Source organism: Culex pipiens, chromosome 3 (genome assembly GCF_016801865.2).
Source record: "Culex pipiens pallens isolate TS chromosome 3, TS_CPP_V2, whole genome shotgun sequence".
NCBI lineage: Eukaryota > Metazoa > Arthropoda > Insecta > Diptera > Culicidae > Culex > Culex pipiens.
This window is the reverse complement of record NC_068939.1, coordinates 79,590,023-79,607,443: the sequence shown is the minus strand read 5'-3', so window position 1 is coordinate 79,607,443 and position 17,421 is coordinate 79,590,023.

Sequence of the window (17,421 nt, the reverse complement as noted above, 5' to 3'; positions counted from 1 at the left end):
GAAGTTTGGTGTGACGGCGGTGTGGATCGGGTACACAAAACTGACATGGTTTCTGCGCCTACCACACGGGAGAAGTTTGGAACTCTTGATGCCTAGCAAGCCAACCGAACTCAATAGTTCTTAATGGTGTGGTTGTCAGAGGCAGTGCATTAGTATTTTAAAGGTTCTTGGTTCGAATTTCGACAGTTATTATTTTATTTTTTGAATGTTTTTTATTTGTTTAGAATAATTCGTTAGGAATAGAATTTCGTAGTGTCATGAAATATAAACTTTAACTTCTCGTGCATATAATCCTGAAATAGGCATTTTCACTTAAACCTGCCTGCATAATATGGAACGTTTTCTCTATTCCACTACAAAAATCCATTCAATTTTTTAACTCTTTGACTAAAGCGTCGCAGGTTCGAAGAAGTTACTTAAAAAATGTATATAATCAGTAATTTTGACAGCAAATATTGAAAAAAAATCCTCAAAATATTTGAACTCAGGATTGAACCAGGAACCTCGTGATTAAAAGACGGAGACAACAACCGCCACGCCATCCCGAAGTTGTGAATGATGGCTGACAAACCTCAATCAAAACAATGTCGCCTCCGGTTTACTTGGATCAACCATATGTTGAGTTGCATCTTTGGTATACAGTTTGGTGCACCGGTGGTGTACCAAGGTGCTTTCGGTACAGTTGCTATGGTGTGACAATAAACAGCTCGGTTTGGTTTCTAGAGTGACACGAAAACCGCACCACGGCGCACCAGATCGTGGTGTTCAGTGAAGCCTGTGCAAAAATGTGACTGTTCCATTGGATGTATCAAAATGACTGGACAGATCAAATTTCTATCAATGTCACCCCGGGCTATCAAAGTCACCCCAGTTTACGGTAACAACTTTGTGAAAGGTTACAAATCGCTTAACATTAAAAAAAATTTAACCAAGTTTTTGAATACGGACTAATTCCGAAATTAAAATCAGAAAACCGTATTAAAATATATGTTTACAAAAATTAATAGATGATTGCATGATTAATGTGTACAAATATCAGCTATCTGCTCTGATTTAGCTTGAATTAAGCTGATACAACCGATTTTTTGCAGGTTTGAGATTGTTAAGGGTAATTTTTTTTTTAAATAAATATAATATTTCCTTAACCAAACATTAACTAGAAGCATGGATATAAAAACATGGTATTTACTCAAAATTGAACTACAAATTACTGTGGAGAGTTTCAGGAGAAATACTTTTCATGAGTATGAAAGGTATTTTTTAAGTTTTTTTTTTTTTGTATGAAATCATCAAGGAATCAGCAATATTGTAGAAGTCTTATCTGTTTTAAAAACGTTCCACAAGTACCTTGAGTTTTATCTAAATAGCTTGTAATCGATTTAAACAAATAATTTGTATCTATGTTCCTGGTTCATGTTTGTTTAAGGAAATATCATATTTATTTTAAAAAAAACCAATAATCCCCTTAACAACCTCACACCTGCATAAATTTGGTTGTATCAGGTAAACCAGAGCAGACACGTGATATATGTTCACAAAAATTATGTAACAATCTATTAATTGTAGTAAAATTTCATTTAAATGCGGTTTTATAATTTTAATTACTGAATAAATCCCACAAATTCAAAAACTCAGTTAAAATATAATTTTTGAAAAAGTTTTGCGATTTGCAACCTTCTAAAAACTTGTTTCATGTCTTATTTTGCACATTTTGATGTGTAAATGACACATATAACACATCATTTGACTAGTTTCCTGATCTGTTTTTAAAATGTTTCCAATAAATGATGAAAGATTTTAAAACAAAAAAACTAAAAATATGAATATCTCAGAAATTTCGCTCTTAGAAGCATTGGAAAGCTGAGAAAATTTCCTATAAGACATATTTGAAAGAAGCGATGAAATTCAATCATTTTTTTCGCCATAAAATTCAATTTAAAAAAATCCATGAAGACTCCGACCAAGTAAATTTTATCGTATAGCTGAAGATATAAAATCTGTTGTTGTTTTTGATGAAAATTCTAAAATGAATGTGTTAAAAATTGATATTGATTGTTAAGGGCCCATCCATAAACTACAGGGAAACCCCACTCTTCTCCCCTCCTCTATATCTCCTAAAGAGACCACGTGGGTTGTGAATGGTATCTTTGTTGGGGTCATTTTTATTATTGTATCATTGACACTGAATCTTATTCTTCTAGCATAAAGAAATTCGTTACTGATATTATTTGCTCAAATATTTTTGTATAAGTTCTGAACATTGATTTAATTTCAAAGATAATCCGTTATTTTCTGAAATTCTTAAATTTGATTTTCCTTACACATTCCAAGAAAAACTGAGTACACAGGAAAATCTCCAACTGTAATTCAATCGATTAAATCGACAACCCAAAGCCCGAAGAAAACGAAAAGCACTCCAATTGAATATTTTAGACAAATTTTAGGCCCAAACTATTTTCTAAGAAAATAGCACTACGAACAGAACGAAAGTACCATAGGTTTAAGGGGAAAGCCCAGCAAGAGCTAAATCCTGTCCTGACACACGCACGCATCTTTCGACAGCAAACTTCAAGCGAGAGAGAGAGAAAACAGTAAAATCGCATGACAAGAAGGTTAGTTATAACACATTACCATAACCTATCCCCAGAGGTCGGACGAACCCCCCTCTGACACCCCTGGGGTTTAGCCACCGCCACCGTGAGAAAGCAATTGGACACCGTTTTCAAACTCCCCCCAAAGTTTTTCTAAGATTGAACCAAGTGTGGAAGAGAGGTCAGACGTAGTTAGTAATCAATATTTAGCGATATTAGACTAAGCGGTTAGAACTGAGAAGAGGATTGTGAAATGGTTGAGAGTGGGAGATTTTTATACCTAACTATACTGTAACGAAACTAGAACTAGCCGTACGAAAAACACACTGTAATTTATAAGTGAAAACGTTAAGAAAAATCCAATTCATCGCACCATGGCAAAAAACATGAAAAAAGAACATAACAAAAACAAAACTCATAAAAAGAAGAAGAAAGTGAACCATGGCAAAGATTATTATTATCGCCACGCTTTCGACAGTTTGGTCACTCGTTATTTTTTTTTCCAGCACACGATAAATTCAAACAACGCCGTTAAAAGCATCGAACAAACGCGAATTCAACTTTCGGAGGGTCCTAGCGCAATAAAACAAATTTGCCACCCGCCGCAGCTGGCGATTAATTTGCCACCCACCCGGGAGAAAGAAAAGAAAATCACCCAAATAAATGTAAATCCGACCCCGGGTGGTGCTAAAAATAGTCTTGCCGTCAAAAAACAACTGAAACAAAAAAGGAGGAGAAGGTGAAAATCGCCGGAAAAGTGCCCTGCCGTGAGGTACCAACTTGTGAAAATGAAAGTTTCGTGTTGTGTGAAGTTCTAACAGTTTTACAGCAAGGAAAGTAGCAAGAAGCAAGGAAAGTAAATTTTATTCATTTGATTCATTTGATTCATTTGATTCATTTGATTCATTTGATTCATTTGATTCATTTGATTCATTTGATTCATTCGATTCATTTGATTCATTTGATTCATTTGATTCATTTGATTCATTTGATTCATTTGATTCATTTGATTCATTTGATTCATTTGATTCATTTGATTCATTTGATTCATTTGATTCATTTGATTCATTTGATTCATTTGATTCATTTGATTCATTTGATTCATTTGATTCATTTGATTCATTTGATTCATTTGATTCATTTGATTCATTTGATTCATTTGATTCATTTGATTCATTTGATTCATTTGATTCATTTGATTCATTTGATTCATTTGATTCATTTGATTCATTTGATTCATTTGATTCATTTGATTCATTTGATTCATTTGATTCATTTGATTCATTTGATTCATTTGATTCATTGGATTCATTGGATTCATTTGATTCATTTGATTCATTTGATTCATTTGATTCATTTGATTCACTTGATTCATTTGATTCATTTGATTCATTTATGGATGTTGGATGTGTTCAATGATGCCAATTATATTTTCAGAAGAACGTCATTGACTACATGCTCAAAAGTGAGAGCAAGTTCGTTAAAATGATAAATTGGTTATGCCTCGAGAAGAACGCCTGCCCATCACTGTTATTTTTAGACTGAACATCAGAAATCAAATTAAGCAATTAACTCAAGTCATGCAAAGTGAGCCAGATTGTAACGACGTCGCTCAAACAAAGTGCAGATTTTTTTTTATTTTTCTCTTGCTGTCATGTTCATAACGTGTTCATCATCACATCGTCATCGTGCACCAGTGCGTTTCCGTGTTATGTTTTATACTTTTTTGTTCAAACAAGACCGACAGCAAACACGTGTCACCTTCCCACGTGTAAGGACAACAGCATGCACGGCGAACACAGGGGACTTGATTGTTCAAACAATTGAATTAGTGCGCGTGCAGTTCTGCTAGTGAATTCACATTTTTTATGTCAGAAAAAATGTGTGATTTTAACTCTAAAAATGTGTAATTTTACCACTATTCTGGTGTAATGTCGCTTTTTCAGTCTGAATTGAGGTAAAATTACATCATAAAAAAGGTAATATTCAGCCTTCCAAATTTACACAATGTTTTACTGTGTGCTGTAATACACAGAAAAAAAAATGATGGTAATATTCATCAGGAAATGGTGACAGATTTTGTGGCAAATTTTTTTTATTAATTTTACCCCAGAAAATGATGAATTTTCATCAGTTTTTGATGAATATTCATCAGGTTCACATTTTACACATTTGTTATCTAATATTACTCAAAAAAAGAGGTAACATTCAACCTATCAAATTTTCCACATTCCAAAATTCAACTTCTTTTGTCTGTGTACATATAAAGCAATTAAAGTGTTATTTTTTTAGAACATGTTTAAACATACCGTAAACTGGGGTGACTTTGATAACCCGGGGTGACTTTGATAGGTTTTTCAAATGCCCGTCAAATTAATATCTAAACATTTTTGAGAATTTTGAGTATGTAAGCATTAAGGGATAGCTTATTATCGAACATATATGAAAAAGAAAATGTGACTGTTACATTGGATGTATCAAAATTTGTGGCCAAATAAAATTTCTATCAATGTCACCCGGGCTATCAAAGTCACCCCAGTTTACGGTATGCAGTTTTGCACGATTTTTTAAATTAATTTGAATATTTAATACAAAAGCTTATTTAACAAAATGTAAATATAGACTTCATAAAACTTTACTAACAGTACACGATCTCCAAGTATATGTTACCCTGAATCTAGCCATCAGGTGGTGAAGAGGCACTCCACCTTGACCTTTATTCCGGGCAAGGATTCCCCCTGAACTGCATGTGTCCCAGTCCTGGCGCATCGCACACACAAACCAGAGTCCCAGAGTGTGTGGCAGTTGAAAATGTGCAATATGCAAACGAGTAACGAGCGTTTCGAAAAGTTTCACGGGAATTGTTTGCTTGCCAATGAAAAGGACGAACGGAGCTGCTGCTTTTTTGTTGGCCACATTTTTCCCAGCTGTTGTGAGAAATGGCCTGCGGGGTAGTTGAGACGAAATTGAAAACCAGTTGTTCTTGGCACTCAATCAAAATCGCTTTAATTCAATGAGATATCTGCAATCTGCATATTTTCCGTTTTGTCAGCCCAACCAGTCGACACCATCGTACCCCCGGACACCCTAGAAGGGGAAAGGGCGAAGTGATGGTGAGTCGGTAAATGGCATCAAGCTTTTTTTTCCGAAAATGCAGAAAAGGTCCCTTCGAAAGGTGAGGTTAAAGTGTCCGCAATGTTTGCTCTTGCATGAACAATTTGAGCTTTCAACTCGTGCTGTGGTTTAAGGATTTGGTCAGAGTTGAAGTTCACCTTTTTTGTATTTATACAATTTTGCTAACAGCAACAGCTATGTTTAAAGCAACTTTTGATGCAACATTTCGTTCAACTAATCCTAATTAATTTTAAATATAATTTATTTATAAACCATTTGATTAAATGCTACACAGTAAAAAAAAAACTTATATTGGAATGGTTGAATACTACATTATTTTCGAAGTCATTTTTAATCAAATTTTATGGGTAATATGTAAAATTAAACAATTAAAAATTTAATTTTTCATTTTTTTCTGGCACAAAATCTGTAAAATTCCACAAATAAAAAAAAATCACCAAGATTTTTGTTATTGTTACTCTGCTTCTGATGTTATTTTTGCAAACAATTGAGTTTAGGAATAAAAACTTCGAAAACTGGTCAAAATGGTCAAAATCATTATATACTTTTTCAGCCAAACTTTTTCGTAAAATTCTGATGACTGAGAATACATGCCAACCCCTTATATTTATATGCTATCATGTCATACGTCGCTTTTAGACGTTCCGAGAAAAACGCGTTTTAATGTTTGACCTTGAATAAACAAAAACGAGAGCAAGCGATGTAAACAATAACAAACACGTTTTGTGTGGTTGATCATTACGTGCATCGTCCTGAAGTTTGGTTGCCAGAGTCATAACTGAAAATGTTTACGGTAGTCGAGCTCGTTCCAGTGTCAAACGCGTTCTGACCTGGAATCCCTTTGGCCAATTGTCACACTTACATCAATTTTCAGGCGTGTCAAGATAGCACGACCAGATTGAAACTTCTTTCATATGAAAAGTGGCAAAAATGTACGGAATTTTTTCGGTTTTTATTGAATATCTCAGGTTTGAAAACGAATTTTGGAGATCTATGAAGGTCTAAAGGTGAGGCATTGAGAGCTGCACAAAATGGCGTTATTAACTTAATGTGGCCCAAAATCGACATACGACAAGTTAGGACGATAACGACGATATGTTCTAAATGAAAAAAATATTGCAGATTCAAAAAGTGCATTAAATTTCTCTTCTAAGCAGCAACAATTTTGTAAATTTGAAGGGTGTAAAGTTGGAAGGTTTATTATGACTTCTCGATGATGTAATACTACCTAAATTTTGACTGAAAAAGTCGCTTTACAACGAAATATTAGTAAATTTGCACACTTTCAGAGGTATAATTCCACATTGTTTCTGACACAAAAGATTTATTCATTCCCAGATTTAGTTAAAATTACCATGATTTTTTTTACTGTGTAATTACGAGTCCCACTTTTTTTCAGTAACACACAGGGATAGAATAATCGCAAAAAAATCTCTGGCTATTTTTTTTCAAACGCGAATGAGAGAGGAGGCGAAACAGGCCAAAGAAAATAGCTTCCAAACTTCTTGAAGAAAAAACTTGAGAAAATCAATCGGCAGAAGATTTTTTATGAATCTCATTATTAGCACCACTTAAATCCATTCATTTCGTTTTGTTTACAAACATTGTTCATCGACGAAAAGTGACAGGTCATTTTTCGAAGTGTTACGTTGCAGCTGCAAGTGTCGTAGTGAAATCGGTGTTTCACCGAATAATCCAGATGATGTTTTTTTGTTTTTTTGGTTCGCGAGAGAGGAAAGCCATGTTCCCTCCCGAAGAAAACTCTTAGTGAGCGTAATTTTTTTGTTCTTTTGATGAAGATTCTCCCATTGCTGGTAACACAGTAAAAAAATTCATTGTTATATTACATCTGGGAATGGGTACATCTTTAAGAAAATCTTTTGCACTCATCAAGAGAAAAAAAAAACCGAAGGGAACAGTGTTCTCCTCTCTCGCACTTGAAAGATTGGTAAAATGAAACTTTAAAAATTCATCATCTGAATTATTTGGCGGCACACGAATTTCACTACTACCTTTCTAGGTGTAATGTTACATGTCGAAAAACAACCTGTTAGATTCCGTAGATGGCCAATAAATGTAAACAAAGCGAAATCAATTAATTTAAGTTGTGCTAACAATAAAATTTACACAAAATCTTCATTTGATTGATTTTTTCCAAAAAAATCAGGAGCGATTTTTATTTGCATGTTTCGCCTCCTCTCTCTTTCGCGAGTGAAGAAAGTTCGCAAGCACAAAAGATCTTTTTCTGATTATGTATTTATGGGAGAGAGTGATCACCACTATCCCAGTGTTTTGGCACTTTTAAGTCTGAAAGATAATTACATCATATAAGAGGAAATATTAGGGGAAAGTGAGACAAGTGTAACAAACTAAGGAAATGCTCGTTAAAACCAATTAAAAACGTTTAAAAATTTGTCGGATTTTGTAAATTCATCATATTCCAGGTCTTGACTAAGACTTTGATATAACAAGTTTTAATAAATCCTGTTTTTTAATGTGAAAAATTGATATTATTTTTTTTTTGATTTTCCATTCGTTCTACTCACTGTTATCCATGCGTTCTACAACTGTTATCAATTAGACACATCAGATTAGAATGTATTTGAAACGTTTCTTCAATTTTTAGATTAAATAATGATATTTTATTGTTTTCAAGAAAAAAAAACTAATTACTTAGATGATAAATAGTAAATTTTCATAATACCATTATATTTTGTACGGAAATTTTTTTTAAACAATTGTTTATCAGTTTTTAAGAACTTTTATGTATTTTTTCACAATAAAATATGTTGCTGCAGCAATTCGTATTTTTTTCCATACTAAAAATTCATATTGTACACTCGCCCCACCTGAACAAAATTTTTCAAAGGCTCTCAACAATAATAACCAAAAGTAAAATCATACTTTAGAATAGATGCAAGTCATTGGTAGGGACCCTACTGATTAAGGAAAAATAGTATTTTGATAAAATGAGGCTTAAACCGAACCCTAAGCCTTATTTGTACTTTTCAAATATTATAAGAAAACAAAGGTTTTGAAAAAAAAACTTCATTAAATCTTATGCCCCGTTGCGTTTACGTCGTTTTGGCGGTTATGTGGTAGTAGATTTAACTAATTGCATTGCTAGCAACAATTCCTCATACTGGAAATAATTAAAATTGTAAAAATTAAGGCCGTACGAGCGATTGTTCCTCCTGCCCCATATGGTCGTCTTGTCCCACCTTCCCCTACCCCTTAAAATTTACTCCTTCCAAATTTACAATTTTTTTAACTGTGTAGGAAAGGAAATTGGAAGTAACTTTAAAACTATTTCCTATTTTGATGAAAAACACGATTTTCTGGTATTTTTTAAGTACGCCATCAAACAAAGGTTTCTAGTCGAACATTTTCTAACACATTCACACTTCTGAGTGCTACAGAAGTAGGATTATTGGCATCAAAATCTGCTCTCTCATTTTCGCAAAAGTTGTTTGTCATGTGGCCTATTGCTTGTTTTATAAGGCATTAAGACACTGAGTTAAATTATTATAAAAATCGCCATGTTTGAGTTAAATTATCATTATTTTCACTTGGCCGTTCAATTTTACATTGACACCATAGGTTTTTGTAAAGTATAAGGTTTTAGTATTTTGAATTGAAGTCCAAATGCAGTCCACTCCAAAGATGCCAGATGCACAGATTTGTCTGTATTTCACAGAAATTTGGGCTTGTTTCAGACATTTTTGAGGTGCACAGACTTTTGAAAACTTCATTAAATTAATATTTTGTAAAAATCAACCAAAACTTATTTCGTTAGTCTTCGAATGCTTAAAAACACAATTTCTGATGGTTTTTTTATGACTGTAAATTGATATATTTTAATTTCGGACAAATGCACAGACATACACAGACTTTTTTACAGACGTTTTAAAAAATCATGTGGCATATCTGGTCCACTCTCTGATTGTCAATATCAAAGGGACCATCGAGAAAGAAAAGCACCAGTTTACTTAGACCGATGCAAAAAACAATGGCAAAGACCAACAAAAAAAAAACAATCAATTTCAAATTAACTTCCAATCTTGTTTCTCACAGTAAAATATCATCGACAAAGATATAGTATTAGAGTGTAATAAAATTGAATTTTTGGCGGGCATTCAGGGGTTTGTTCCGGTGAGCGTACTGAGCCCAAATCCCAAATATGAGCTTGATTGGACGTGACAGGAGCTGGCGCTCCGCCCTTCAATTTTAAATGGGATTTAACCCGTAAAAAAAAGATTTTTCCAAAAATGTCACTTTTTGAGGCATTTTGGCCACTCAAGCGTTTATTTTCAACATCATTGACGTGTAGGCCAGATCCTTGCGCATCTTTTGGTATATATAACATTTAAGTTTGGAGCACCCTGGAGCTCGGTACAGACCTTCAAAGTTTGGCAATTTTTCGAAAAATTGGTCCCAGCAAAATCAAATGGCGTCTCGGGCGTCGCGAGGTGCGACGCATATCTTTTTTGCCGGGGCCGATTTTTCGAAAAAATGCCAAACTTTGAAGGTCTGTACCGAGCTCCAGGGTGCTCCAAACTTAAATGTTATATATAACAAAAGATGCGCAAGGATCTGGCCTACACGCCAGTGATGTTGAAAATAAACGCATTGGTGGCCAAAGTACCTCAAAAATAGACATTTTTGAAAAAAAGTATTTTTACGGGTTAAATCCCATTTAAAATTGAAGTGCGGAGCGCCAGCTCCTGTTACGTCCAATCAAGCTCATATTTGGGATTTAGGCTCAGTATGCCCACCGGAACAAACCCCTGAATGCCCGCCAAAAAGTCAATTTTGTTACATCCTAATATAGTATTGACAAAAGGAGAAGGCCAGGAAGAGATACTTTGAGATAGAGAAAACATCGAGGAAAAAATATGTTTGAAATAACTTAAGAAATTATCGATAGTTGAAGAAATATTGAGATAGGGACAACCTTAGACTCCAGGGATTGCTTTATATTGCCGTTTTTTTTACAGTTAAATGTTTTGCATATTTGTGTCCTCATATCAGCATATAAGTGCTCACACGTAATGGGTGCTGCAAATTAGATCTAATCGAGCCCCAACGACTTTCGCCCAATTAAGCAACATTGCAGTTGTGGCTCTTAATTACAGTTTCGCCCGTACCACCCGGATCGTTACGCCGCCCTCCGGGATGGTTGTTTTCAATTTGACTTTGGTCGTGCGAGCCAGTGTTAATTTTAATTGGTAATTCAATATATTTTCCCCGCTGCCATTGGCGAATAAGCAAACCCAACCGCAGTCATTGCCGAACAGGGTAACTTGTTATTGTTTTCATAATTTGCTTCTGGGAGCTGAAAATGCATTTTCAACCAGGATCTGGATGGTTTGTTTCTCCCAACCCCCTCTCGAAAGTTTATGAAAACATGGGATTATAACCACCACCGCCACCACGCCCGGCTTTTTGGAAATTGTGAAACAACAATCCACAAAATTAAATTGAATTCGATTAACGCTGGTGGTACAAACATAACATTTTATTAACATTCGTTTGTACAACCAACTGCAGACCGAATCAATTTCGAAAGCATTGAACCGAATGTAGGTCGTCGGAAAAGCTCTTGGCGTGGGTGGCGGAAAAGGATTCGTCGACTCGAGCTCGCCGGCTAGGAGGACTTGAACGCAAAACTTGCAGCACTGGTAGCAGGTGTGTTGCAATAGTTTGTAACTTTATTAGTTCGGTGGCGTTACGTTCAACTTTTTTTGTTGGTGCAGGTACTTAATATACATTTAAGTAAGAGGGGAGGAAGGGCTTAGTGTGGAAAAGTAACAAGATTGTGGAAGCAATAAATTGCATGACCGTGCCGACCGAAGAGGCTTGGTTTTGGTTGGGAAATTTCACCAAGTTATTACACTTGATTCTTGCTGTTCAGCTGTGAGGACACGTGTAAAAGTTGGCTAATCATCGAACGGAGCTAGTCGAGTTATATAAATACGAAGAGTGCTGAAAAAGTCGAGGTTTTCTAAAGAGTTGTTCGAAGGTGATTCCGATTGGTGCAGACTGACGGTTCATTTCAGGTTTAAGTTATTCTAGAAGAACTTCTGAAAATTGAATAGAATTTATAGAATACTTTGTTTGGTAGAAAGTATTTCACAAAGGTTGTTCCACCAGAATTTTTTAACCCTTTTTCAATCATATCAAATCAAGTTTGTGGGTTTCACAAACAAACTCCTGACCTTCCCAGAAGGTTCTCTAAATATCCGGACAAACGGGTCAAACCCCCTGCCATGAAATAATCAGAATCTCAAAGAAAGCCCTACAACCTTTTTTTCTCGAATTGCGCACCAGTTCACCATTGTGAATTTAAAAATCTGCCCATGAACTCCCACATGAAAAACCCTCCCCTTCCCACACACTACTGATTTATGTATCGATAAACCAGCTGGGGTGCTGTCATGTTTCACACCGATAAGGCCCTCCACCAGGACCGTAACGAGATGGGGATGGTGGGAAAAGTTTTAAATTTTTAATGGCGCGTAACTTGTAAAAACCCAAATCTGTTGAATATTAAAAAGGCAAGTCGGAAAAATGCAACCCACCCTGCATAACAAATTAGATAAATGGCATTTTTATGAGCATTTTGCCTCATTTTGACTCATTTTTTTATGGTGAAATAGTCGTTTTTTCTCTCTTGATGGCGAAGGAGGATGAGAGGTACATTGTCGTAAAATGGTAATCATTTCACCGGAATTCGCTCTTCAATGTTGAAGAAAAAAATGGTATTGATCGTAAAGTGCTACACTAATGCTTGACATGATTGGGAATAAGAAAATTTATCTTTTCAAGAGTTGCGATTCAACAGGTTGAATTTAATTCATCTAATCTCTAAACTCATCCTCATTTTCATTTGTGAGAAACCTCTTACAAAAACACTACCAATGAGCTATATAACTATCATTTTCCGGTTGTTTCACATCCATTAGCAACATACACTTCCCACAGGCAGACTCCCCCTGATCCTTTAATGCAATTGGCTCCACTCTTTTCCAGAGCAGCCCTAGCATCCTTTTATACGCCTCCAGGAAGCAATCGAACCAGGCAATGGCAAAGTCTATTCTAGTGGAATAACTCCCTGATTACTGGAGTGAACATGAGCACACGTGTTGGTGTTGGTGTGATTAGCCCTAACCGAGCAACTTCTGGTCCGTTGGTGGAACTAATAGCAGTCCAATGAAAAAGGGATGAAGGAATTCGCAGAAACTACACCGTTTCTATCCCCAACCTCCCCTACAGCAAGCTAAATAAGGACTGATGGAACTCTTTCTATGGCCAAATGCCAATGAGGCAGTTGAAGGGCCCCCAGTCCCCACTCACAGCGAGAGATAACATCTGTCGAAGCTTTCCGGAAAGCCCATTGTGTTGAAGGCATGCACACAGAAGGGCAAGCGAAATGCTAATGCGAAAAGCTTTTAATCGGTTTCCCACACACAATTCATCCGCTCCAATTATTTCCGCTTCCGTCGACGTCGACGTCGATGACGGGATGCGATTTTCGTACTCGGCAAATGAGATGAGTTGGATCAGCGAGACTGCAATTCCATCAACTGGTGCAGTACGGTGGAAAATTCGTAGAATCATGATTTTGTAATCTTCTGATTTCAAGCGAGATGCGAACTTGACGTTGACAGGCTTGATATCGAAGAAGGAAGGATTGACGTCAAAAATCGAAGCAATCGCTCAACAACTTGGTTTTGGCGATCTCTTTCGCTATATTCCTACTCGGCTCCAGGCAATCCAAACCTTGCCGATCAGGGACTCTCCCGAAGCAGGCTTGGTCTGGTAACTCTTTTGTACCTTTACCAGGAAGAAGACTCCCACATCTAGACTGACCTTTAAGACCTAATCTCTAGATAAGGACGGGACCGGCATTTACTTTCCAATCTGGATCCGTTCCAGGCGTTATCAGATTAATTTCGTCTCGAAGAATGCCAACCAGAGTCGACTAGGATTTATCTCAGAACAACTGGGGTTTAAGCAACAGTACTATTTATTACACTAAACACAACTTACATAACACTCATGCAACTGTAAACTGGAGCATTTGGTACGGTATGTCCCCGCATCCTTCCTCTCCTGTAGTTGCTGTGAAATGTGATGCGTTCAAAGAACCCTCTCTGGAGTAAACACGGTGCAGTATTGATTAAAGCCCATTTCTGATCACTTTTTTTTATTTTAATACAAAAAAAATAAATTGCCAAGACAACATTTTACGATCGATCACATTTTGAATGTTACATCATTAATGATGTAACATTTTTGCACGTCATTAATCATTGAAATTTAAATGCGATTTGATATAAATTTGCAACAAATCTTACGTAAAAACAAGATTTTACGAGTGATACAGACGATTACATCGGATCTTAAGATTACAACGACCGAGTTTACATGTGGTTCATAATTTCCGTGTCGAGTAAATTTACACTTTTTTCTGTGTAAAAAAAAAATCCATGCTATCAAAGTCACCCCGTTTTACGGTACCGGTATATTTTGACGAAAACGATCACAATCCGCAATGACCAAGAGTAGTTTAGCAATTCGACAGAATCGGTAATGATTTAGATCTTATAGATTTTTGTTTAACAGCCTAAAGGATTTTGATAACCTAACCATGTTCTTTGTCATACTGGACATGTCTATATCATAACACCCTTTACTTTGTTATGGATAAGACTTAAATGATTGTTTATTAGTTAGCTCAGAATATGGGATTTCTGTTCAAAACCTCGCTCTAGGGTGGGGGTAAGACGGCCAGGTGGGGTAAGACGGCCATGCGATTGTTTTGCTACTAAACATGATAAAAGTTACCCAAATATCTCATGATATTGTACCTTAGGCTAGATAAGTTACTTTCGGCCACTTTTTGCAAAACAAAACTGTCTTTTTGATAAGTAAGAAAAAATTGCCGTAGTCACCCGTGTTACGTAATAATTATCATTTGAAAAATGTGCTTACTTAAAGTTTTTCATTTCACAGTCATGATGATAATGTCCTTAACAGTATCAAATACAAAACGTTAATTAATCCACCTTCAGGTGGTTGGCGCCTTCCTCACATTAATAAAGTGAATACACTACACAGCCTCAAAAAGTATATCAATAACACTTATTTTTATCAAAATATCTGAGATCCGACCTAAAAAAACTGTATTAAAAACACTAAAGTACTGATAACTTTTGATAGGGTTGTCAGGTTTTCAATCTTTTGAACTCTTTGGAAAGATCTCTTGATTACCCATCCAACGATAGGTCGCATGGTTGATCCGGACAACGTTTTCATCAAAATATGATAGATCCGGCCTCTAAAAAGTGTATAAATAACACTTAAGTGGTTATAACTTTTGATAGGGTTGTCAGATCATCACTTACTCGTTGGAGTGGTCTTTTTAAAACCTTTCTAAAAATGTATAGCATGACGGGTTTTCTTACAAAAACCACCCTTTTTACAATCTACCGGACTTTAGTCAAAATCGTTTTTTAAGCATAACTTTTGAAGTACTTTTCTATATTTCATAATATTAACTAGGGACTTGTGGAACCCCAAGACGGATCGAATGAGACCAAAACGGTCCAAATCGGTTCAGCCAGTCCGGAGATAATCGAGTGCATATTTTTTGGTGCACGGACTTACAGACATACACACGCACAGACATTTGTTCAGAATTTGATTCTGAGTCGATAGGTATACGTGAAGGTAGGTCTACGAGGCCAAATAAAGAAGTTTATTTTTCGAGTGATTTTATAGCCTTTTCTCATTGAGTTGAGGAAGGCAATAATGGTTTTTATGTATTTTTATCTTACCTCCGCAAGAGGAGGAAGGAATATTGTTCTTTGGGCTATTTTAAGCCTCTGAGCCATAACATAAACAAAATTGTTCAACATTGGGGTAAACACAAAAAAATAAATAGAGAATCAAGTGTTCTATAGATTTTATCAGCAGATGGGCAGTTCTAAACTCATTTATGAAAAGAGCTTTAAAAAAACATTTAATTGAAAAACATTAACCCTCTACCGCCCACATTTTTTTTCGAAAATTTTTATTTTTCCCGTGTTCAGGAGGTCATTTTGAGCAACTTTTGTTCTACGAAAAACTTTACTTCTCTTGTTTTATGTTTTTCTTGTTTCATTTTTAGTATTTTAATTCGCATTTATCTTGTTTAGTTTATGTTTGTTTTTGGTAGTATTTGGCCTACTCTACCACCTCCTATCATTACATTTTGCCTATCTAATTTTTTCATGTTTTTACAGTAACTCTTTCAATTTTTTGCATGTTTTTCACATTTTAGGCTATAAAATGGAACCACTATCATTTAAATTGTAAATAAATGCGTAGAGGCATAGTCTGGGGCACTAGAAAAATTACTGCATACTTCTTTTTACTTAAAATATAGGAAATGTTAGTAAAAAACACAGCCAAAGTTGACCCCTAAAAAAATGACATTTTTAAAAACATTGGCAAAGTCACATAAAACAAGTCAAACTTCCAACCCTAAAATTTTCCAAAATTTTAAAAGTTCTTCTTTCCAATGCTTTTTGAAGATCAAAAATTGGTTGAAATTGGATTTTTGGCGATTTTTTAAATCGAAGCCCGTCTAGAGGCGGGGTTGGGTTGTAGAGGGTTAAATTAAAAAAGTGAATAGAATGTGTCACTTGGCTTAGTGTGCCAAAATTTTACCTTTTTTTTATTCTTAATTTTTTTAGTAAATAAAGAAAAAAACGTTTCTTATTCCAACGTAAAGTATTCCTTCATATATTCCTTCATCACATTAATTTTGGGTTTTTTTTGTATAATAAAAATGTCCACCCTTAAAATGTTCTCCTGATAAAACTTGTACTACTCATGTAGTACCCATATACTCATAACGATCGATAGACGTGTCAGATCTTCAATCTTTTGGACGCGTTGGACAGGTCTTTTGATTACGCGTCCAACGATGGGTACCATGATTGATCCGGAAATCATTTTCATCAAAATATCTGAGATCCGGGTTAAAAAAATATAATTTACACTTAATTGGTAATAACTTTTGATAGGGTTGTCACATCTTCAATCTTTTGGGTTAACTGGAAAGGTTTTTCAAATACCAAATACCTTTCTTAAAATGTATAACCACCAATTTTTAAATCTTCTGGAATTTAGAATCTATTAACAGCTCCAAATAAAAGAGGCTTCTGAAAACCGAGTCTGAACTGTATAAAATATTATGCGGTACTCAGTACAACTGTTCCCTAAACATTTAAATTTCTTAAACCACATTTATTCACTCCCTTTCACACACAAAATTGCACAACGAGTCTGCCACACATGTGCCACATCAAAGTGCAGTGCAGTGTGCTCTCCAATTCCTGATGGCATTTGAAATGAAGTTTCTTCGTGCACTGGAATCCGCACTGAGTTGGAATTGGAGTTTTTCCCCCCTCGGGCCCAGAGGGCCACAGGATTAAGTCTCCACAAGCGAATCCCACATTAGCTTGGACGAGAACGACCTACGCTGGTGGAAACACAGTGGAAAACTGCGGCTTCACAATAAAACTTTATTGCACGATGGTGTGAGCTTTCCCATTCAGTATACCAGGCCAAGGTTGCGGTCACCAGTGTGTAGATTGGAAAGTTGGTTCAAGTTGCGATGGTGCTGAAAGGTACGCACCTCTCC